At 45.4% G+C, this 24,542-nt stretch overlaps 1 protein-coding gene across 1 annotated transcript in view; it reads left to right on the forward strand.

Moving 5' to 3' along the window:
• Positions 1-24,542, forward strand: part of LOC127599375 (vascular endothelial growth factor D-like) — a 449,921-nt gene that overhangs the window by 163,650 nt on the left and 261,729 nt on the right. The gene's annotated exons all lie outside the window — the stretch shown is intronic.

Below are 24,542 nucleotides of genomic sequence, written 5' to 3' on the forward strand. Positions count from 1 at the left end.
GCACCTGGAGCAAAGATCGTCTAAATTTTAATAATGCTTAGGAAAGGTTCTGACCATCCTTTACGAAAGGAAAGGAGATATATTATGCAGCAGGAATATTTAAAGGGGAAGTCTTTTTTTATGTTGTTGTTGTTGTTGTTGTCGACCCCACCCGTGCCCCGACATTGGGGGACCGGGCCCTCACTCCGTCTCCCGGATCCCCAGACCCCCCTCCGCCGCCCAGCGGGCGAGCAGGGCCGCCACTCCGCTTGGGTTTCGCCAGAGGTCCTCCGGAGTCAGTGTGGTGGGTATGTTTGTGCAGGTGAACAGGTGTTGTGTGTCGTGCACTTGCGTGCCGCATAGCGCACAGAGTGGTGTTGGGTGTGTGTCCGGTGTAATGTTGTGTAGGTAGGAGTGGAGGGCTGGTGATTTGTTGGTTCGGAGTTGTGCTAGGAGTTGTCTGGTTCTGTGTGGTAGGTCTTGCTCTGATGGGTCTATTTCTGGTGCTGGTGCATGTATTACTTTGTTGTGTTGTCTGGTGTCCAAGTGTGTTTGTACAAAGTGGGTGTGTATGTCTTTCATGTTCTGTTTTATGGTGTCGTTGTTGGTGTCCTGTGGTGCTCTGTCTTTGTTGTGTGTGTAGTTGTTGTTGTGGAAGATTGTTTGTTTCTTTTGTCTGGGTGGTGGTGGTTGTTGAGTGAGTGGGTGTAGTGGGTGGTTTGGGTGTTGGGCTTTTTGTCTGATTTGCGATGCGTGTAGTTTTAGATGGGTGTTCAGTGGAGAGTTTTTGTTTCCTCATGCAAGTGTTGTATGTTTGTGTCTTGTGTGCATCCTGTTGCTATTCTGAGTGCGGTGTTCTGTGTGGTCTGGAGTTTTGTCTTGTTTGTGTCCGATAGTGTTGGTGACCATATAGTGTTTGCGTATTCGAGGCGTGTGAGTGTGGTTGCTTTGTATGTGGTGAGTATAGTTTCTTTGGATTTTCCCCAGTGAGTGGTTGTTAAGGCTTTAAGTATTTTGTTTGATTGCTTGGCGCGGGTTAGAGTGTGTTGTGTGTGTTTTGAGAAGGTGAGTTTGGGGTCCCATGTTAATCCCAGTATTTTGGGTTCGCGGACTGTGGGTAGGGTGGTGTTATCTATTTGTAAAGTGAGCCTGTTGCTGTATTCTGCCGGATCCGGTGTGAACAGAGTGGTGGTGGTTTTGTCTGCGTTGAGTGTGAGTTGGTTCTGTTTTGTCCAGTTGTATATGTCGTGGAGATATTTTTGTACTTGTTGTTGTGCCTGTTGTGGTTTGACATGTGTGGATAGAATGGTGATGTCGTCTGCATATGTAACTGTGTGTACATTTGGAGGTGGTTGTGGTAAGTCTGCCATGTATATGTTGAATAGTGTTGGTGAAAGTACTCCCCCCTGTGGTACCCCCGTTTTCGTGTTTCTGTGTTCTGATGTTTCCCCCCGGTATTGAGTGTATTGTCTGCGTCCCCTTATGTAGTTGAAGATGTATTTGATGATGATGTTTGGGGTGTTAGTGTTGTTGAGTTTGTTTGTGAGTGTGTGTAGGTTTACCGTGTCAAAGGCTTTGGACATGTCTAGGGCTATGGCAACTGTTCGTTGTGGTGGTTTTTGTTGATTGAAACCTGTGGCTATGATGTTGTGTATGTGGTGTAGTGCTGTGGTTGTGGAGTGTTGTTTTCGGAAGCCGTGTTGGTGAGAGGGTAGTTGAGTGTTGTTGGTAATGAAGGGTAGTATTACCTTTTCCATTGTTTTGGCTATTGGGCTGAGTAGTGCTATTGGTCTGTAAGATGGGCCGAGTGCGTGGTTTTTGTTGGGTTTTGGTATTGGGATTATTTTTGCAGTCTTCCATATTGCGGGGATGGTGTTGGTGTTGAGTGATGTGTTGTAAGTGTGTGTGAGTAGTGTTATTGCTTTGGGGCCTAGGTGTTTCAGATGTCTGATGTTTATGTTGTCTGGGCCTGTGGAGTTGTTGCTTTTGGAGCGTTGTAGTGCTTGTTTGACTTGTTGTTCTGTGATGGTTATGGGCGTGGTGTTGAGTTTTCGTATTTTGCGTTGTAGTTGTCTGTATGTTCTGTTGGTTTTGTGTTGTATTATGTTGGTGAATTGTTTGTTGAATGCTCGTGCTTTCTGTTTGTTGGATATTGCCGTGTGTTGTCCGAACTGTATTGTGGTGTTTTCTGGTGCTTTTTGTTCTTTGTTAGATAGTCTTGTTACTGTGTTCCAGAGTATGTATTGTTTGTGTCTGTGGTTCCATGCATCCGTTAAGTGTTCTTTCCATAGCTCTTGTTTGTGTTTTTGGATTTGTTTGTCTATTTCTTTGTTTAGGTCTGTGATGCGTGGGTCTTGGTGGTTTTGTTGTCTGATGTCGTTTCTTTGGCTGATGAGTGTTCTGATGTGTTGTGGTAGGAGAAGTGATTTGCTTTTTATTTTTCCGTGGGGTATGTGGTGTTTGTCTGCTGTAAGTATGAGGTTTGTGAGCATGGTGTTGGCTGTGTGGATGTTGTCAGGTATGGTTAAGTTCTCCAGTGCTGATTCTATTTCAGAGGTGTATCCTTCCCAGTCTGCTTTCCTGTAATTTGTGTAAGTTTGAAGGTGTTGTTGTAGGCGGAAAGGAGCACGCGTGTTGTGTGTGATTTTGATAGGAAGGTGGTCTGAACTGAGTGCGTGTATTGTGGTCCATGTTGTTCTGTTTGTGATGCTGTTGCTGGCTGTTGTGATGTCCGGTGATGTTGGTTGTTGGTTGATGTTTGTAGGTTTTCTGGTAGGTGTGTTTGCGTTTAGAGTGATTTGTTGGGAGTTCTGTAGTATGTCTGCAATGAGGGTGCCTCTGTGGTCGTCGTAGGGAGAGTGCCATTGTGTTGAGTGAGCGTTGATGTCTGCGGTTAGAATGGTGTTGTTCAGCGAGTTTATGTATTGGAAGGTGTTGGTGATGTCTGTGTCTTCTGTGGCGTGGTCTGGTCGGGTGGTATCTCTGTGGGGTATGTACATGTTGCATATGTGTAGTCTTTTGTGGTTGGTTATGTGAATCTTTACGGTTTGAATTTCTGTAGTGTTGGTGTTAATGTTGTTGGGGATGTTCATGGGAGTGAATGTGACTGATTTGTGAATGTATGTGAGCAGTCCTCCTCCTCCCTTGTGTTCTCTGTCTTTCCTAATGCTGGTGTAGTTGGTGAGACGAGGTGTGTTGTGTTGTTTTTCTAGTTTGGTTTCTTGTATGGTGATGATGTCTGCGTGCTGTTGTGAGGCGTGTTCTTCTAGTTCTGTTTTCTTGTTTTGGATGCCGTTGATGTTTATTTGTAGTATGGTCAGTGTGTGTTTGTTGTTTTTGTTGGTGGGTGTTGTTCTTTGTGGGTTGTTCGGGGGTTGTGGTGTTGGGGTGTTTGTTGTTTGCGTGTGTGTTCTGCATGTCCACGTGTTTGTGTATTGGCGGGTGGTGATGCCGGAGCAATGTCTGTGTATCCAGTGTGGGTGTGTTGAGTTGCATCTGAGTGAGGTTTGTCTGCGTGTGATGATTCTATTGCAGCTATTGCAGGTCCAGGTTTGGGGGGGTGGTCTTGTGTTTGTTGTATCTCTGTTGGAGTTGTCTGTCCGTGTTGCCTTTGAGGGTAGTGTTGGTGAGGCGAGTGTGTTGTTTTGGTCTGTTTGTGCTCTGCTGCCTGTTGGTGTCCTACGAGGTGTTGTTGTTCGTGGTGGTGTTTTGGGATGTAGTCTGCATTTCCATGTTATGTTGTATTGTCTAGCGTTTATGTTTGTGCAATGTTTGTGTACCCAGTGTGGTGTGTGGTCGTTGCATCTGAAGGATGTCTGTCTTCTTGTAATCTGTTGTGTGCAAATGTCGCATGTCCAGGTAGTTTGTTGTGTGTGTGTTTGTTGCGTGCGTGAGAGTGTCTGTGTGCGCCCCGGATTTGTCTCTATGTCCCCCGCCTGGAGCAAAAGGTCCGCCCGCCACCCTGCCAGGTTCAGGGGGCGGTTAGCCGAAAAAAAGAAAAAAAAACGGCCGTAAGGGCACCCCGTTCGGGGTGCAGGGATTGGTTCCTTGATTTGTCCCCCCGTTCGGGGGGAACCCTCCAACTGCGAGTAAGCCAAGGAGTTTGGAGGTACAGCAGGTTGACAGCAGTGTGATCGAGCAGATTAGATAGAGTAGAATTTGAATGGGGCTTCACTGATTTATTTCATACAATTAATATCTAAAACACAATTGAAAAATATTTGATTGTTAAAATATTTAAATACAAGAACTATATCAAGAAATTAACAAAACATAGTTTTTTTAGTTAGGAGAAAAGTCTAAAAACATATCACAAATGACAAACGTTGTGCCTCTCCTCCTCCTGTTCTTCAATGAAGCTGATCACCCTCCAGCTCCCGTTAGAAACATCGTGCTGCTGAAGGTGTGCCGGCAGAATGGTTGTGATACAGGAGGTGCTGTGGACTCTCCCAGAAACGAGGACCTAGTTTAGTTGTAGATCCAGTAAAACATAGTGCAAATGTGACATTATTTATAATGCACAGTTACAGTCTTGTGAATATTAAAAAATGTACTTCATGTAATGCAGGAAGCGAATATTTCAAACGAACTAAGGCAGCAAACAGTAAGAGCAAAATCGTGTTCCAAACATTAACTCTTTTTTTAAATGTCAATTAGCTTGTGAGTAATAAGACAAAATGTGACTGTCAGACAGAGAACTGTCAGAGCAAACGGCAGATTTTAGAAAGTCCTGCCGAAATAAATCTGCACCCGACTGCGACTGTCAGCGTTGAACTGCCGCCATTGCTGTCAAAGTCAGACACATCTCCAAAATTGTTGGAGCAAATTTTTAAGCAGGCTTCATCTTGATAAATTGACCACGTATTTGACATTTACACCATAACGTTACCGCCTAAAATAATCGTAAAACAAAATTTTGTGTAACAACAAGAGTAATATGTACCCCAAAAGCTTTCAAAGCGTCTGAAAGTTTTCTCCTCCGTTTTTGTTGGGGCTTGGCTCGAAATGCATCATGATTGGCCGCCCGAAGTCCACGTGTCTGTCGGACGTGCTCTCATTGGTCTACAATACCATCACGGATGAATAAATACTCAAAGGGCTTGCCAGGCAAGCCCTTTGAACCCTTTAAATACTCAATGGGCTTGCCTGGCAAGCCCTTTGAGTATTTATTCCATATTGCCCACTAGTTCACTAGTAAGGTCATTTTGACGCTTACTAGTGAACATGTAAGGCCATAAATGTGCCCACTAGTTCACTAGTAAGATCATTTTGAGGCTTACTAGTTGACATGTAAGCCACAAAACGCCCGCTAGTTCACTAGTAAGATAATTTTGAGGCTTCTAGTGAACATGTAAGCCACAGAACGCCCACTAGTTCACTAGTAAGATCATTTTGACGCTTACTAGTGAACATGTAAGCCACAAAACGCTCACTAGTTCACTAGTAAGGTCATTTTGACGCTTACTAGTGAACATGTAAGCCACAAAACGCTCACTGGTTCACTAGTAAGGTAATTTTGACGCTTACTAGTGAACATGTAAGCCACAAAACGCCCACAAGTTCCCTAGTAAGATCATTTTGACACTTATTTATGAACATGTCAGCCACAAAACGCTCACTCGTTCACTAGTAAGATCATTTTGACGCTTACTAGTGAACATGTAAGCCACAAAACGCCCACTAGTTCACTAGTAAGGTCATTTTGACGCTTACTAGTGAACATGTAAGCCACAAAACGCCCACTAGTTCACTAGTAAGATCATTTTGACGCTTACTAGTGAACATGTAAGGCCATAAATGTGCCCACTAGTTCACTAGTAAGTTCATTTTGAGGCTTACTAGTTGACATGTAAGCCACACATCGCCTACTAGTTCACTAGTAAGATCATTTTGAGGCTTACTAGTGAACATGTAAGCCACAAAACGCCCAATAGTTCACTAGTAAGATCATTTTGACGCTTACTAGTGAACATGTAAGCCACAAAACGCTCACTAGTTTACTAGTAAGGTCATTTTGACGCTTACTAGTGAACATGTAAGCCACAAAACGCTCACTAGTTCACTAGTAAGGTCATTTTGACGCTTACTAGTGAACATGTAAGCCGCAAAACGCCCACTAGTTCACTAATAAGATTATTTTGACGCTTACTACTGAACATTTAAGGCCATAAATGTGCCCACTAGTTCACTGGTAAGATGATTTTGACGCTTACTAGTGAACATGTAAGGCCATAAATGTGCCCACTTGTAGTGCTAGTGACATTACACTGTACTTGCATTAAATGCAAATAAGGATGATTACGAAAACATGTAACGGTATCCTATTGGCTGTACGTTTCAAAATAGTGTCATCCCACCAGTCAGGGCTCATGATTTTGGAAATTCTGTGCCCACTTAGTTTTTTAAAACAACAATGGCGGACAGTGTCCTGAGACGTATTCGGCGAAGGTGCAGGGCAATAGAGAGTGCCTGTCATCAAGGGTCTGCCGGTGAAAGTGAAGCACGCGCAATAAACATTTCAATTGCTAATTTAAGAAGAGTTAGTGACCAGTTTAGCGCTGATACTATTCATAGTTTGATTCAAAGTCCAATAGATCTCCGATCTGTCATCATTGCGGGACCCACTCCTAATGGTGGACGTGTTTGTTCCCATGTGGCACATCGTTTGCACACAGGTAAAATGGCTACCATTTTTTGTCATTGGTTTTTCGTATGTATTTTTATTCAAACTACACACGGGTTTTACTGACGACTTGCTGTGACTTACCTTCTATCACCCTGTCAAACGTCGTTTTATACCAGTGGTTTTCCTGCAAATCAGTAGACTATTAAGTAACGCGATGGCTGTACACTTTTAAGCAATAACTAGTGATCTTTTAGTTATTCAATTATAAGTTTGAATTATTTTTTTCTTGAGTAAAATGGTTAGAGAAAATAGCTGCTCGTGGTTTTGAAGCTGCATATACTTTTATGTACATCTGTGTCTATATGCCTGTACTGTATACAGTATATAAAAAACACGTAGTGATTCGTTTGCTTGAATTCCTTAATCCTTTTATTTCCATACTTTAGGTAGACGAGGAAGACCAGCACTTGACATTACAAGTGATCAAATTGAACTGCTCCCCACTCAGGGCTTTACAGTGAGAGCCATCACTGAGATGTTGTGTTGTTCCTCTTCATACCTGCATAAAAAAATGAAGTTTTTTCAGATTTCAGCCAGAAATAGATTTACTCCCATTCATGATGTTGACCTGGAAGAGCATGTCAGAAGATTGCACAGCCAATTTCCCAGATCAGGCTCGGAAGCAAGTGTTCTGCTACATACTCTTGTCCCTTCATGTATATATCATTATATTCATTGTGAAAGTGTACTTTCTTTATTGTGTTGTTTTATGAACCTGTTGCAGATGATGAGGGCATACCTGCGTGCTGATGGTATTGTAGTACAAAGAAAAAGAGTTCGAGAAATCCTCAACCGTATTGAGCCAGCTGCTGCAGCCCAGAGATGGAGCCAGACTGTGGCTAGAAGAACATACTATGTGCCATTCCCCAATAGTTTATGGCACATAGATGGGCATATGCGTCTCATTCGGTAATAAGGGATCATCTTATATTTGTACTCGTGGGAGCATTAGAAAGCCATATTGTATGGACAGCACAGATTAAATTGAATTTTATCATTTGTATATCCAAGTTACACAAACTCCAAATTGCCTCCATGTAGTCTTAAGTGCACAGCAATACCTTCTCTACCGAGATGATATTTCAAACAAGATATGAAACTTGATTGTTTTCTTGTATTTAATCATTATTCTTTTCATGTTTGTTTTACAGGTGGGTGTTTGTGACACATGCCGGCATTGATGGGAATTCCAGGCTAATAACGTACCTTCAACTGGAGCACAGACAACACAGCTTTGACAGTGTTGAAATATTTTGTCCAAGCCACCTGCCTGTATGGGTTACCCTCCAGAGTAAGATCCGACCATGGTGGTGAAAACACTGGTTGCTCTTTTAATGAACCTACTGCAGGGACAAGACACCAAAATTATTTCTAGCTCCAGCCAACACCCCCTCACAATTTACTCACACCTCCCATGGCCTGATTATCCACCAACAGGGGCCCTTTTTGGATTATCATTTTGGCATAGGAACTTTCCTTTCCTATCCTAACCGAGTGAGATGAGCCGGTAGCACCTGGAGCAAAGATCGTCTAAATTTTAATAATGCTTAGGAAAGGTTCTGACCATCCTTTACGAAAGGAAAGGAGATATATTATGCAGCAGGAATATTTAAAGGGGAAGTCTTTTTTTATGTTGTTGTTGTTGTTGTTGTCGACCCCACCCGTGCCCCGACATTGGGGGACCGGGCCCTCACTCCGTCTCCCGGATCCCCAGACCCCCCTCCGCCGCCCAGCGGGCGAGCAGGGCCGCCACTCCGCTTGGGCTTCGCCAGAGGTCCTCCGGAGTCAGTGTGGTGGGTATGTTTGTGCAGGTGAACAGGTGTTGTGTGTCGTGCACTTGCGTGCCGCATAGCGCACAGAGTGGTGTTGGGTGTGTGTCCGGTGTAATGTTGTGTAGGTAGGAGTGGAGGGCTGGTGATTTGTTGGTTCGGAGTTGTGCTAGGAGTTGTCAGGTTCTGTGTGGTAGGTCTTGCTCTGATGGGTCTATTTCTGGTGCTGGTGCATGTATTACTTTGTTGTGTTGTCTGGTGTCCAAGTGTGTTTGTACAAAGTGGGTGTGTATGTCTTTCATGTTCTGTTTTATGGTGTCGTTGTTGGTGTCCTGTGGTGCTGTGTCTTTGTTGTGTGTGTAGTTGTTGTTGTGGAAGATTGTTTGTTTCTTTTGTCTGGGTGGTGGTGGTTGTTGAGTGAGTGGGTGTAGTGGGTGGGTTGGGTGTTGGGCTTTTTGTCTGATTTGCGATGCGTGTAGTTTTAGATGGGTGTTCAGTGGGAGAGTTTTTGTTTCCTCATGCAAGTGTTGTATGTTTGTGTCTTGTGTGCATCCTGTTGCTATTCTGAGTGCTGTGTTCTGTGTGGTCTGGAGTTTTGTCTTGTTTGTGTCCGATAGTGTTGGTGACCATATAGTGTTTGCGTATTCGAGGCGTGTGAGTGTGGTTGCTTTGTATGTGGTGAGTATAGTTTCTTTGGATTTTCCCCAGTGAGTGGTTGTTAAGGCTTTAAGTATTTTGTTTGATTGCTTGGCGCGGGTTAGAGTGTGTTGTGTGTGTTTTGAGAAGGTGAGTTTGGGGTCCCATGTTAATCCCAGTATTTTGGGTTCGCGGACTGTGGGTAGGGTGGTGTTATCTATTTGTAATGTGAGCCTGTTGCTGTATTCTGCCGGATCCGGTGTGAACAGAGTGGTGGTGGTTTTGTCTGCGTTGAGTGTGAGTTGGTTCTGTTTTGTCCAGTTGTATATGTCGTGGAGATATTTTTGTACTTGTTGTTGTGCCTGTTGTGGTTTGACATGTGTGGATAGAATGGTGATGTCGTCTGCATATGTAACTGTGTGTACATTTGGAGGTGGTTGTGGTAAGTCTGCCATGTATATGTTGAATAGTGTTGGTGAAAGTACTCCCCCCTGTGGTACCCCCGTTTTCGTGTTTCTATGTTCTGATGTTTCCCCCCGGTATTGAGTGTATTGTCTGCGTCCCCTTATGTAGTTGAAGATGTATTTGATGATGATGTTTGGGGTGTTAGTGTTGTTGAGTTTGTTTGTGAGTGTGTGTAGGTTTACCGTGTCGAAGGCTTTGGACATGTCTAGGGCTATGGCAACTGTTCGTTGTGGTGGTTTTTGTTGATTGAAACCTGTGGCTATGATGTTGTGTATGTGGTGTAGTGCTGTGGTTGTGGAGTGTTGTTTTCGGAAGCCGTGTTGGTGAGAGGGTAGTTGAGTGTTGTTGGTAATGAAGGGTAGTATTACCTTTTCCATTGTTTTGGCTATTGGGCTGAGTAGTGCTATTGGTCTGTAAGATGGGCCGAGTGCGTGGTTTTTGTTGGGTTTTGGTATTGGGATTATTTTTGCAGTCTTCCATATTGCGGGGATGGTGTTGGTGTTGAGTGATGTGTTGTAAGTGTGTGTGAGTAGTGTTATTGCTTTGGGGCCTAGGTGTTTCAGATGTCTGATGTTTATGTTGTCTGGGCCTGTGGAGTTGTTGCTTTTGGAGCGTTGTAGTGCTTGTTTGACTTGTTGTTCTGTGATGGTTATGGGCGTGGTGTTGAGTTTTCGTATTTTGCGTTGTAGTTGTCTGTATGTTCTGTTGGTTTTGTGTTGTATTATGTTGGTGAATTGTTTGTTGAATGCTCGTGCTTTCTGTTTGTTGGATATTGCCGTGTGTTGTCCGAACTGTATTGTGGTGTTTTCTGGTGCTTTTTGTTCTTTGTTTGATAGTCTTGTTACTGTGTTCCAGAGTATGTGTTGTTTGTGTCTGTGGTTCCATGCATCCGTTAAGTGTTCTTTCCATAGCTCTTGTTTGTGTTTTTGGATTTGTGTGTCTATTTCTTTGTTTAGGTCTGTGATGCGTGGGTCTTGGTGGTTTTGTTGTCTGATGTCGTTTCTTTGGCTGATGAGTGTTCTGATGTGTTGTGGTAGGAGAAGTGATTTGCTTTTTATTTTTCCGTGGGGTATGTGGTGTTTGTCTGCTGTAAGTATGAGGTTTGTGAGCATGGTGTTGGCTGTGTGGATGTTGTCAGGTATGGTTATGTTCTCCAGTGCTGATTCTATTTCAGAGGTGTATCCTTCCCAGTCTGCTTTCCTGTAATTTGTGTAAGTTTGAAGGTGTTGTTGTAGGCGGAAAGCAGCACGCGTGTTGTGTGTGATTTTGATAGGAAGGTGGTCTGAACTGAGTGCGTGTATTGTGGTCCATGTTGTTCTGTTTGTGATGCTGTTGCTGGCTGTTGTGATGTCCGGTGATGTTGGTTGTTGGTTGATGTTTGTAGGTTTTCTGGTGGGTGTGTTTGCGTTTAGAGTGATTTGTTGGGAGTTTTGTAGTATGTCTGCAATGTGGGTGCCTCTGTGGTCGTCGTAGGGAGAGTGCCATTGTGTTGAGTGAGCGTTGATGTCTGCGGTTAGAATGGTGTTGTTCAGCGAGTTTATGTATTGGAAGGTGTTGGTGATGTCTGTGTCTTCTGTGGCGTGGTCTGGTCGGGTGGTATCTCTGGGGGGTATATACATGTTGCATATGTGTAGTCTTTTGTGGTTGGTTATGTGAATCTTTACGGTTTGAATTTCTGTACTGTTGGTGTTAATGTTGTTGGGGATGTTCATGGGAGTGAATGTGTATCTACTGTATATCTATAAAAAAAATCCTCGTCTCACCCCTCAGGTGGTGTCCATCCCTCATTCAGCTGGGGTCCTCTACCAGAGGCCAGGAAGCTTGAGGGTTCTGCGCAGTATCCTTGCCGTTCCCAGCACTGCACATTTCTGGACTGAGATGTCCGATGTTGTTCCCGGGATCTGTTGCAACCACTCATCATCTAGTTTGGGGGTCACTGCCCCGAGTGCTCCGACCACCACAGGCACGACTGTCCCCTTTACCTTCCAGGCTCTCTCCAGCTCCTCTCTGAGCCCTTGGGATTTCTCGAGTTTCTCGTGTTCCTTCTTTCTGATGTTTCCAGCACTTGGGACCGCTACATCCACTACAACGGCTTTCCTCTGCCCTTTATCTATCATCAGGATATCTGGTTGGTTCGCCATTACCATCTTGTCAGTCTGGATCTGGAAGTCCCATAGGATCTTCGCTCTGTCATTCTCCACCACCTTCGGAGGTGTTTCCCATTTTGACCTTGGGGTTTCCAGTCCGTACTCCGCACAGATGTTTCGGTAGACTATGCCAGCCACCTGGTTATGGCGTTCCATATAGGCTTTCCCTGCCAGCACCTTACACCCTGCAGTTATGTGTTAGATCGTCTCAGGTGCCTCTTTGCACAACCTACACCTTGGGTCTTGTCTGGTGTGGTATATCTGGGCCTCAATGGCTCTAGTGCTCAGGGCCTGCTCCTGAGCAGCCAGGATGAGTGCCTCTGTACTGTCCTTCAGGCCAGCCCTCTCTAGCCACTGATGGGAATTCTTGAGATCGGCCACTTCAGTTATGGTCCGGTGGTACATCCCGTGTAGGGGCTTGTCCTCCGATGATGGTCCCTCTTCCAGCGCCTCATCCTCTGTTGCCCATTGTCTGAGACATTCTCTGAGTACGTCATCCGTTGGAGCCTTCTCCTTGATGTATTCATGGAGCTTGGATGTTTCATCCTGGACAGTGGCTCTCACACTCACTAGTCCCCAGCCGCTTTCCTTGTTGCCAGTTCAAGGTTGCCATTGGCTTGTGGTACACCGAGGTACTTGTAGCTGTCCTCAATGTCTGCTATTGTTCCTTCGGGGAGTGAGACCCCTTCAGTCCGGACTACCGTTCCTCTCTTAGTCACCATCCGACTATCACATCCCGATGTCGCTGCTGTAGATCCTGGTTGTGTGGATCAGGGAGTCTATGTCCCTTTCACTCTTAGCATACAGCTTTATGTCATCCATGTAGAGGAGGTGACTGATCGTAGCTTCATTTCTGAGGCTGTATCCATAGCCTGTCTTGGTGATTACTTGGCTTAGGGAGTTCAGTCCTATGCAGAACAGCAATGGGGAGAGTGCATCACCTTGGTATATGCCACATTTGATGGACACTTGGGTAAGTGGCTTGCCATTGGCTTCAAGTGTGGTTTTCCACATCCTCATCAAGTTCGCAACGAAGGCTCTTAGGGTCCTGTTCACCTTATACACATCCAAGCATTCAGTGATCCATGTATGTGGCATCGAGTCATAGGCTTTCTTTTAATCAATCCAGGCTGTGCACAGGTTGGTACATCGGGACCTGCAGTCTTGTGCGACTGTTCTGTCAACCAGGAGCTGATGTTTGGCTCCCCTGGTATCTCTACCAATGCCCTTCCGTGCTTCGCTCATGTATTGATCCATGTGTGCACTTATCTTAGCCGCAACATGAGCTTCCAAAATTGTGGAGGGACAGGTTATTGGCCGATAGTTGGATGCGACTGCACCCTTTGAGGGATCTTTCATGATAAGGATCGTTCGCCCTTCGGTTAGCCATCCTGGCTGAGTCCCATCCCTAGGCAGCTGGTTCATTTGTGCTGCTGGGCGCTCATGGAGTGCTGTGAGTCTCTTTAGCCAGTAAGTGTGGACCATGTCCGGGCCTGGTGCTGTCCAGTTCTTCATATTTGAGACTATTTCCTTTATGTCTGCCACTGTTATGGTAATTGGGTTCTGTTCAGGGAGGTGTCTGTGCTCCTCTCTTTGGGTGACCAGCCATTGTGCACTGCTGTTATGTGCAACCTCCTTCTCCCATCTGCCTCCCCAGTACCTTTCAGTTTCCAGTCTTGGTGGATCAGCTCTGTTGTTAGGACCCTGCCACTGAGCGTACACTTTCGCAGGTTGTGTTGCAAACAGCCTGTTTATTCGTCTGGCCTCATTCTCTTTCGTGTACCGCTTTAGGCGGCTGGACAAGGCTTGGAGCCTTTGTTTCGAGTGCTTCATATATGGTCATCTGGATGTACCTCTCAGGATCGGCCTTTTCATCACACCTCTCTGGACCTCAGTCAATTGACTCACATCTTTCCGAGCCGCCTTGATCTTAGCCTCCAACCGTCTTTTCCATGGTCGGTAATGTATCTCATGGCTTCCATGGTTGCTCTTATAGCCAAGCATCTCAAGGATCACTGATGCTGAAGCGTATATCAGTTCATTTCCGTGATCGTTACGGTAAGGATCGCCCTCAGTGCTGAATTCACACTTTCCAAGAGACTTTCAGGTGGTACTTCACATAGCCGTTGTAATCGGATTCTAGGTTTCCCAGCTTTCATTCTTGCCATGATCTTAGCTTTCAGGTCAGTTGCTGCCTCGCTCAGCATTTCATTCATTGGGGCTGGCCTCCCAATCTCATCATCTGCATTCACTCTGGTATGGACTCCTCCTCTGATCTGGCAGCCTGGGGCCCCTCACCATGGAACCTGCGTTGTACCTCATCAATCTCAAGTTGTGACAGCAGTTGCCGTTTGTGGATGTTGGAACACTGAGTTACGAGTTGTTTCGTGGCCACCCGTGACTGTGGGTTTTGAAGTAACCATTTAGCCCACATTCTCTCCATGTAACCTCTCTGACTAGGCTTGCTTGAGTAGTAGCATTCCAACAGAGCCATGTTATTGCATCTTGCCCATCTCTGCTCCATTTTTCATCAAGGTGCTCTGGTTCCCCAGCACCTGACGCAGACCTTGTTTGGCCGGGCGACGTCTGAGCTGGCATGTCATTCATTTTATTGTCTCTCATCATTGTATGAGGTACGCATTAGCGTGAAGGCTCTTGCCCAAGGACCCACACTGGATGGTGTTATGTGCTCATTTTTTGCCCCAAGTGGGGAGCGGAGGGACGGGCGCTGGGGGGGGGACCATCGTGGTGGGGCGGGCCCCTACGCGGGATGTGCCACCGGACCGTGGCTGAGGTGGCTGATCTCAAGAAGTCCTATCGGTGGCTGGAGGGGACTGGCCTGGGGGACAGCGCAGGGGCGCTCATCCTGGCTGCTCAGGAGCGGGCCTTGGGCGCCGGAGCCGTCGAGGCCCGGATGTGCCGCGCCGGACAGGACCCGGGGTGTGGGTTGTGCGGGGAGGCGCCTGGGACGATCCGGCACGTGGCTGCGGGGTGTGGGATGCTGGCAGGGGGGGCCTGCGTGGAGCGCCATGGCCAGGTGGCTGGCGTGGTCTGCCGAGGCATCTGTGCGGAGTGTGGACTGGGGGCCCCGGGGTCGGAGTGGGGGGCACCTCCGAGGGTGGTGGAGGGTGGCGGAGCGGGGATCCTGTGGGACTTCCGGATCCAGACTGGCGGGATGGTGGTGGCGAGCCAGCCAGATGTCGTGGTCGTGGATGGGGGGCGGAGGAGGGCCGTTGTGGTGGATGTGGCGGTCCCAGGTGGTGGAGGCATCGGGAGGGGGGAGCATGGGGGGCTCGGGGAGGGGCTGGGGAGGGCCTGGGGGGTGGGGGTGGCGGTCGTGCCTGTGGTGGTCGGGGCGCTCGGGGCAGTGACCCCCGGACTGGATGGGTGGTTGCGACAGATCCCGGGACCAGCGTCGGACATCTCGGTCCGGAGGTGTGCGCTGCTGGGAGCGGCGGGGGTACTGCGCGGGGCCCTCGGGCTTCCTGGCCTCTGGTGGAGGACCCGAGCTGAATGAGGGACGGACACCACCCGAGGACACCTCCTATTGGCTCCATGATAAGAGCTCCACCCAGCAAAGAATTAACCCTTTAAAACCTGATTCTGAGCTTTCACAATTATTTACCGCCATTTGCGTAATATCTACAGTATACAGAAGGAATCAAGCAATTTTTACCAATGTATCTGTAGGTGATGTTTATTTATTATGTACACAGAGATAAAGAGTAATGGCACAGCTCTGCAGTATCTTTCCACTTTTATATATGTATGCTATACTAAATAAAATGAATAGGGCACCATATAATGCAACAGTTATGCAACTCCCTAAATAATGATGTGAATTTTCATTCATTCATTCATTCATCTTCCGAGCCGCTTGATCCTCACTAGGGTCGCGGGGGGTGCTGGAGCCTATCCCAGCTGTCTCCGGGCAGTAGGCGGGGGACACCCTGAATCGGTTGCCAGCCAATCGCAGGGCACACAGAAACGAACAACCATTCACACTCACACTCACACCTAGGGACAATTTAGAGTGTTCAATCAGCCTGCCAAGCATGTTTTTGGAATGTGGGAGGAAACCGGAGCACCCGGAGAAAACCCACGCAGGCCCGGGGAGAACATGCAAACTCCACACAGGGAGGCCGGAGCTGGAATCGAACCCGGTACCTCTGCACTGTGAAGCCGACGTGCTAACCACTGGACTACCGGGCCGCCTGTGAATTTTCAGTTGTTGCTTAATCAGTTAGGATGTTATAATTTGTGGTGTAGATGCGAATTTAGGAGAGCAGGACAATATATCGCATTGCAATTGGAGCAGCAGCTTGGTTGATGATGTCCCCAAACCGGCTCATCTATTATTTTTGTCGTGCAATACAATGAAAATGAGCACAATTGCAAAACATAGGCTTCTTATATTTTAAAATAAAATAATCACATGTTTACCGTTCTGGGGTTTCTACAATCATGAATGGAGGCATTATTTACAGCAGGTTGATGTTGTTGTTGTTGTTGTCGACCCCACCCGTGCCCCGACATTGGGGGACGGGGCCCTCACTCCGTCTCCCGGATCCCCAGACCCCCCTCCGCCGCCCAGCGGGCGAGCAGGGCCGCCACTCCGCTTGGGTTTCGCCAGAGGTCCTCCGGAGTCAGTGTGGTGGGTATGTTTGTGCAGGTGAACAGGTGTTGTGTGTCGTGCACTTGCGTGCCGCATAGCGCACAGAGTGGTGTTGGGTGTGTGTCCGGTGTAATGTTGTGTAGGTAGGAGTGGAGGGCTGGTGATTTGTTGGTTCGGAGTTGTGCTAGGAGTTGTCTGGTTCTGTGTGGTAGGTCTTGCTCTGATGGGTCTTTTTCTGGTGCTGGTGCATGTATTACTTTGTTGTGTTGTCTGGTGTCCAAGTGTGTTTGTACAAAGTGGGTGTGTATGTCTTTCATGTTCTGTTTTATGGTGTCGTTGTTGGTGTCCTGTGGTGCTGTGTCTTTGTTGTGTGTGTAGTTGTTGTTGTGGAAGATTGTTTGTTTCTTTTGTCTGGGTGGTGGTGGTTGTTGAGTGAGTGGGTGTAGTGGGTGGGTTGGGTGTTGGGCTTTTTGTCTGATTTGCGATGCGTGTAGTTTTAGATGGGTGTTCAGTGGGAGAGTTTTTGTTTCCTCGTGCAAGTGTTGTATGTTTGTGTCTTGTGTGCATCCTGTTGCTATTCTGAGTGCGGTGTTCTGTGTGGTCTGGAGTTTTGTCTTGTTTGTGTCCGATAGTGTTGGTGACCATATAGTGTTTGCGTATTCGAGGCGTGTGAGTGTGGTTGCTTTGTATGTGGTGAGTATAGTTTCTTTGGATTTTCCCCAGTGAGTGGTTGTTAAGGCTTTAAGTATTTTGTTTGATTGCTTGGCGCGGGTTAGAGTGTGTTGTGTGTGTTTTGAGAAGGTGAGTTTGGGGTCCCATGTTAATCCCAGTATTTTGCGTTCGCGGACTGTGGGTAGGGTGGTGTTATCTATTTGTAAAGTGAGTCTGTTGCTGTATTCTGCCGGATCCGGTGTGAACAGAGTGGTGGTGGTTTTGTCTGCGTTGAGTGTGAGTTGGTTCTGTTTTGTCCAGTTGTATATGTCGTGGAGATATTTTTGTACTTGTTGTTGTGCCTGTTGTGGTTTGACATGTGTGGATAGAATGGTGATGTCGTCTGCATATGTAACTGTGTGTACATTTGGAGGTGGTTGTGGTAAGTCTGCCATGTATATGTTGAATAGTGTTGGTGAAAGTACTCCCCCCTGTGGTACCCCCGTTTTCGTGTTTCTGTGTTCTGATGTTTCCCCCCGGTATTGAGTGTATTGTCTGCGTCCCCTTATGTAGTTGAAGATGTATTTGATGATGATGTTTGGGGTGTTAGTGTTGTTGAGTTTGTTTGTGAGTGTGTGTAGGTTTACCGTGTCAAAGGCTTTGGACATGTCTAGGGCTATGGCAACTGTTCGTTGTGGTGGTTTTTGTTGATTGAAACCTGTGGCTATGATGTTGTGTATGTGGTGTAGTGCTGTGGTTGTGGAGTGTTGTTTTCGGAAGCCGTGTTGGTGAGAGGGTAGTTGAGTGTTGTTGGTAATGAAGGGTAGTATTACCTTTTCCATTGTTTTGGCTATTGGGCTGAGTAGTGCTATTGGTCTGTAGGATGGGCCGAGTGCGTGGTTTTTGTTGGGTTTTGGTATTGGGATTATTTTTGCAGTCTTCCATATTGCGGGGATGGTGTTGGTGTTGAGTGATGTGTTGTAAGTGTGTGTGAGTAGTGTTATTGCTTTGGGGCCTAGGTGTTTCAGATGTCTGATGTTTATGTTGTCTGGGCCTGTGGAGTTGTTGCTTTTGGAGCGTTGTAGTGCTTGTTTGACTTGTTGTTCTGTGATGGTTATGGGCGTGGTGTTGAGTTTTCGTATTTTGCGTTGTAGTTGTCTGTATGTTCTGTTGGTTTTGTGTTGTATTATGTTGGTGAATTGTTTGTTGAATGCTCGTGCTTTCTGTTTGTTGGATATTGCCGTGTGTTGTCCGAACTGTATTGTGGTGTTTTCTGGTGCTTTTTGTTCTTTGTTAGATAGTCTTGTTACTGTGTTCCAGAGTATGTATTGTTTGTGTCTGTGGTTCCATGCATCCGTTAAGTGTTCTTTCCATAGCTCTTGTTTGTGTTTTTGGATTTGTTTGTCTATTTCTTTGTTTAGGTCTGTGATGCGTGGGTCTTGGTGGTTTTGTTGTCTGATGTCGTTTCTTTGGCTGATGAGTGTTCTGATGTGTTGTGGTAGGAGAAGTGATTTGCTTTTTATTTTTCCGTGGGGTATGTGGTGTTTGTCTGCTGTAAGTATGAGGTTTGTGAGCATGGTGTTGGCTGTGTGGATGTTGTCAGGTATGGTTAAGTTCTCCAGTGCTGATTCTATTTCAGAGGTGTATCCTTCCCAGTCTGCTTTCCTGTAATTTGTGTAAGTTTGAAGGTGTTGTTGTAGGCGGAAAGGAGCACGCGTGTTGTGTGTGATTTTGATAGGAAGGTGGTCTGAACTGAGTGCGTGTATTGTGGTCCATGTTGTTCTGTTTGTGATGCTGTTGCTGGCTGTTGTGATGTCCGGTGATGTTGGTTGTTGGTTGATGTTTGTAGGTTTTCTGGTAGGTGTGTTTGCGTTTAGAGTGATTTGTTGGGAGTTCTGTAGTATGTCTGCAATGAGGGTGCCTCTGTGGTCGTCGTAGGGAGAGTGCCATTGTGTTGAGTGAGCGTTGATGTCTGCGGTTAGAATGGTGTTGTTCAGCGAGTTTATGTATTGGAAGGTGTTGGTGATGTCTGTGTCTTCTGTGGCGTGGTCTGGTCGGGTGGTATCTCTGTGGGGTATGTACATGTTGCATATGTGTAGTCTTTTGTGGTTGGTTATGTGAATCTTTACGGTTTGAATTTCTGTAGTGTTGGTGTTAATGTTGTTGGGGATGTTCATGGGAGTGAATGTGACTGATTTGTGAATGTATGTGAGCAGTCCTCCTCCTCCCTTGTGTTCTCTGTCTTTCCTAATGCTGGTGTAGTTGGTGAGACGAGGTGTGTTGTGTTGTTTTTCTAGTTTGGTTTCTTGTATGGTGATGATGTCTGCGTGCTGTTGTGAGGCGTGTTCTTCTAGTTCTGTTTTCTTGTTTTGGATGCCGTTGATGTTTATTTGTAGTATGGTCAGTGTGTGTTTGTTGTTTTTGTTGGTGGGTGTTGTTCTTTGTGGGTTGTTCGGGGGTTGTGGTGTTGGGGTGTTTGTTGTTTGCGTGTGTGTTCTGCATGTCCACGTGTTTGTGTATTGGCGGGTGGTGATGCCGGAGCAATGTCTGTGTATCCAGTGTGGGTGTGTTGAGTTGCATCTGAGTGAGGTTTGTCTGCGTGTGATGATTCTATTGCAGCTATTGCAGGTCCAGGTTTGGGGGGGTGGTCTTGTGTTTGTTGTATCTCTGTTGGAGTTGTCTGTCCGTGTTGCCTTTGAGGGTAGTGTTGGTGAGGCGAGTGTGTTGTTTTGGTCTGTTTGTGCTCTGCTGCCTGTTGGTGTCCTACGAGGTGTTGTTGTTCGTGGTGGTGTTTTGGGATGTAGTCTGCATTTCCATGTTATGTTGTATTGTCTAGCGTTTATGTTTGTGCAATGTTTGTGTACCCAGTGTGGTGTGTGGTGGTTGCATCTGAAGGATGTCTGTCTTCTTGTAATCTGTTGTGTGCAAATGTCGCATGTCCAGGTAGTTTGTTGTGTGTGTGTTTGTTGCGTGCGTGAGAGTGTCTGTGTGCGCCCCGGATTTGTCTCTATGTCCCCCGCCTGGAGCAAAAGGTCCGCCCGCCACCCTGCCAGGTTCAGGGGGCGGTTAGCCGAAAAAAAGAAAAAAAAACGGCCGTAAGGGCACCCCGTTCGGGGTGCAGGGATTGGTTCCTTGATTTGTCCCCCCGTTCGGGGGGAACCCTCCAACTGCGAGTAAGCCAAGGAGTTTGGAGGTACAGCAGGTTGACAGCAGTGTGATCGAGCAGATTAGATAGAGTAGAATTTGAATGGGGCTTCACTGATTTATTTCATACAATTAATATCTAAAACACAATTGAAAAATATTTGATTGTTAAAATATTTAAATACAAGAACTATATCAAGAAATTAACAAAACATAGTTTTTTTAGTTAGGAGAAAAGTCTAAAAACATATCACAAATGACAAACGTTGTGCCTCTCCTCCTCCTGTTCTTCAATGAAGCTGATCACCCTCCAGCTCCCGTTAGAAACATCGTGCTGCTGAAGGTGTGCCGGCAGAATGGTTGTGATACAGGAGGTGCTGTGGACTCTCCCAGAAACGAGGACCTAGTTTAGTTGTAGATCCAGTAAAACATAGTGCAAATGTGACATTATTTATAATGCACAGTTACAGTCTTGTGAATATTAAAAAATGTACTTCATGTAATGCAGGAAGCGAATATTTCAAACGAACTAAGGCAGCAAACAGTAAGAGCAAAATCGTGTTCCAAACATTAACTCTTTTTTTAAATGTCAATTAGCTTGTGAGTAATAAGACAAAATGTGACTGTCAGACAGAGAACTGTCAGAGCAAACGGCAGATTTTAGAAAGTCCTGCCGAAATAAATCTGCACCCGACTGCGACTGTCAGCGTTGAACTGCCGCCATTGCTGTCAAAGTCAGACACATCTCCAAAATTGTTGGAGCAAATTTTTAAGCAGGCTTCATCTTGATAAATTGACCACGTATTTGACATTTACACCATAACGTTACCGCCTAAAATAATCGTAAAACAAAATTTTGTGTAACAACAAGAGTAATATGTACCCCAAAAGCTTTCAAAGCGTCTGAAAGTTTTCTCCTCCGTTTTTGTTGGGGCTTGGCTCGAAATGCATCATGATTGGCCGCCGGAAGTCCACGTGTCTGTCGGACGTGCTCTCATTGGTCTACAATACCATCACGGATGAATAAATACTCAAAGGGCTTGCCAGGCAAGCCCTTTGAACCCTTTAAATACTCAATGGGCTTGCCTGGCAAGCCCTTTGAGTATTTATTCCATATTGCCCACTAGTTCACTAGTAAGGTCATTTTGACGCTTACTAGTGAACATGTAAGGCCATAAATGTGCCCACTAGTTCACTAGTAAGATCATTTTGAGGCTTACTAGTTGACATGTAAGCCACAAAACGCCCGCTAGTTCACTAGTAAGATAATTTTGAGGCTTCTAGTGAACATGTAAGCCACAGAACGCCCACTAGTTCACTAGTAAGATCATTTTGACGCTTACTAGTGAACATGTAAGCCACAAAACGCTCACTAGTTCACTAGTAAGGTCATTTTGACGCTTACTAGTGAACATGTAAGCCACAAAACGCTCACTGGTTCACTAGTAAGGTAATTTTGACGCTTACTAGTGAACATGTAAGCCACAAAACGCCCACAAGTTCCCTAGTAAGATCATTTTGACACTTATTTATGAACATGTCAGCCACAAAACGCTCACTCGTTCACTAGTAAGATCATTTTGACGCTTACTAGTGAACATGTAAGCCACAAAACGCCCACTAGTTCACTAGTAAGGTCATTTTGACGCTTACTAGTGAACATGTAAGCCACAAAACGCCCACTAGTTCACTAGTAAGATCATTTTGACGCTTACTAGTGAACATGTAAGGCCATAAATGTGCCCACTAGTTCACTAGTAAGTTCATTTTGAGGCTTACTAGTTGACATGTAAGCCACACATCGCCTACTAGTTCACTAGTAAGATCATTTTGAGGCTTACTAGTGAACATGTAAGCCACAAAACGCCCAATAGTTCACTAGTAAGATCATTTTGACGCTTACTAGTGAACATGTAAGCCACAAAACGCTCACTAGTTTACTAGTAAGGTCATTTTGACGCTTACTAGTGAACATGTAAGCCACAAAACGCCCACTAGTTCACTATTAAGATCATTTTGACGCTTACTAGTGAACATGTAAGGCCATAAATGTGCCCACTAGTTCACTAGTAAGTTCATTTTGAGGCTTACTAGTTGACATGTAAGCCACACATCGCCTACTAGTTCACTAGTAAGATCATTTTGAGGCTTACTAGTGAACATGTAAGCCACAAAACGCCCAATAGTTCACTAGTAAGATCATTTTGACGCTTACTAGTGAACATGTAAGCCACAAAACGCTCACTAGTTTACTAGTAAGGTCATTTTGACGCTTACTAGTGAACATGTAAGCCACAAAACGCTCACTAGTTCACTAGTAAGGTCATTTTGACGCTTACTAGTGAACATGTAAGCCGCAAAACGCCCACTAGTTCACTAATAAGATTATTTTGACGCTTACTACTGAACATTTAAGGCCATAAATGTGCCCACTAGTTCACTGGTAAGATGATTTTGACGCTTACTAGTGAACATGTAAGGCCATAAATGTGCCCACTTGTAGTGCTAGTGACATTACACTGTACTTGCATTAAATGCAAATAAGGATGATTACGAAAACATGTAACGGTATCCTATTGGCTGTACGTTTCAAAATAGTGTCATCCCACCAGTCAGGGCTCATGATTTTGGAAATTCTGTGCCCACTTAGTTTTTTAAAACAACAATGGCGGACAGTGTCCTGAGACGTATTCGGCGAAGGTGCAGGGCAATAGAGAGTGCCTGTCATCAAGGGTCTGCCGGTGAAAGTGAAGCACGCGCGATAAACATTTCAATTGCTAATTTAAGAAGAGTTAGTGACCAGTTTAGCGCTGATACTATTCAAAGTTTGATTCAAAGTCCAATAGATCTCCGATCTGTCATCATTGCGGGACCCACTCCTAATGGTGGACGTGTTTGTTCCCATGTGGCACATCGTTTGCACACAGGTAAAATGGCTACCATTTTTTGTCATTGGTTTTTCGTATGTATTTTTATTCAAACTACACACGGGTTTTACTGACGACTTGCTGTGACTTACCTTCTATCACCCTGTCAAACGTCGTTTTATACCAGTGGTTTTCCTGCAAATCAGTAGACTATTAAGTAACGCGATGGCTGTACACTTTTAAGCAATAACTAGTGATCTTTTAGTTATTCAATTATAAGTTTGAATTATTTTTTTCTTGAGTAAAATGGTTAGAGAAAATAGCTGCTCGTGGTTTTGAAGCTGCATATACTTTTATGTACATCTGTGTCTATATGCCTGTACTGTATACAGTATATAAAAAACACGTAGTGATTCGTTTGCTTGAATTCCTTAATCCTTTTATTTCCATACTTTAGGTAGACGAGGAAGACCAGCACTTGACATTACAAGTGATCAAATTGAACTGCTCCCCACTCAGGGCTTTACAGTGAGAGCCATCACTGAGATGTTGTGTTGTTCCTCTTCATACCTGCATAAAAAAATGAAGTTTTTTCAGATTTCAGCCAGAAATAGATTTACTCCCATTCATGATGTTGACCTGGAAGAGCATGTCAGAAGATTGCACAGCCAATTTCCCAGATCAGGCTCGGAAGCAAGTGTTCTGCTACATACTCTTGTCCCTTCATGTATATATCATTATATTCATTGTGAAAGTGTACTTTCTTTATTGTGTTGTTTTATGAACCTGTTGCAGATGATGAGGGCATACCTGCGTGCTGATGGTATTGTAGTACAAAGAAAAAGAGTTCGAGAAATCCTCAACCGTATTGAGCCAGCTGCTGCAGCCCAGAGATGGAGCCAGACTGTGGCTTGAAGAACATACTATGTGCCATTCCCCAATAGTTTATGGCACATAGATGGGCATATGCGTCTCATTCGGTAATAAGGGATCATCTTATATTTGTACTCGTGGGAGCATTAGAAAGCCATATTGTATGGACAGCACAGATTAAATTGAATTTTATCATTTGTATATCCAAGTTACACAAACTCCAAATTGCCTCCATGTAGTCTTAAGTGCACAGCAATACCTTCTCTACCGAGATGATATTTCAAACAAGATATGAAACTTGATTGTTTTCTTGTATTTAATCATTATTCTTTTCATGTTTGTTTTACAGGTGGGTGTTTGTGACACATGCCGGCATTGATGGGAATTCCAGGCTAATAACGTACCTTCAACTGGAGCACAGACAACACAGCTTTGACAGTGTTGAAATATTTTGTCCAAGCCACCTGCCTGTATGGGTTACCCTCCAGAGTAAGATCCGACCATGGTGGTGAAAACACTGGTTGCTCTTTTAATGAACCTACTGCAGGGACAAGACACCAAAATTATTTCTAGCTCCAGCCAACACCCCCTCACAATTTACTCACACCTCCCATGGCCTGATTATCCACCAACAGGGGCCCTTTTTGGATTATCATTTTGGCATAGGAACTTTCCTTTCCTATCCTAACCGAGTGAGATGAGCCGGTAGCA

The sequence above is a fragment of the Hippocampus zosterae genome, chromosome 4 (genome assembly GCF_025434085.1).
Source record: "Hippocampus zosterae strain Florida chromosome 4, ASM2543408v3, whole genome shotgun sequence".
Classification (NCBI taxonomy): Eukaryota; Metazoa; Chordata; class Actinopteri; order Syngnathiformes; family Syngnathidae; genus Hippocampus; species Hippocampus zosterae.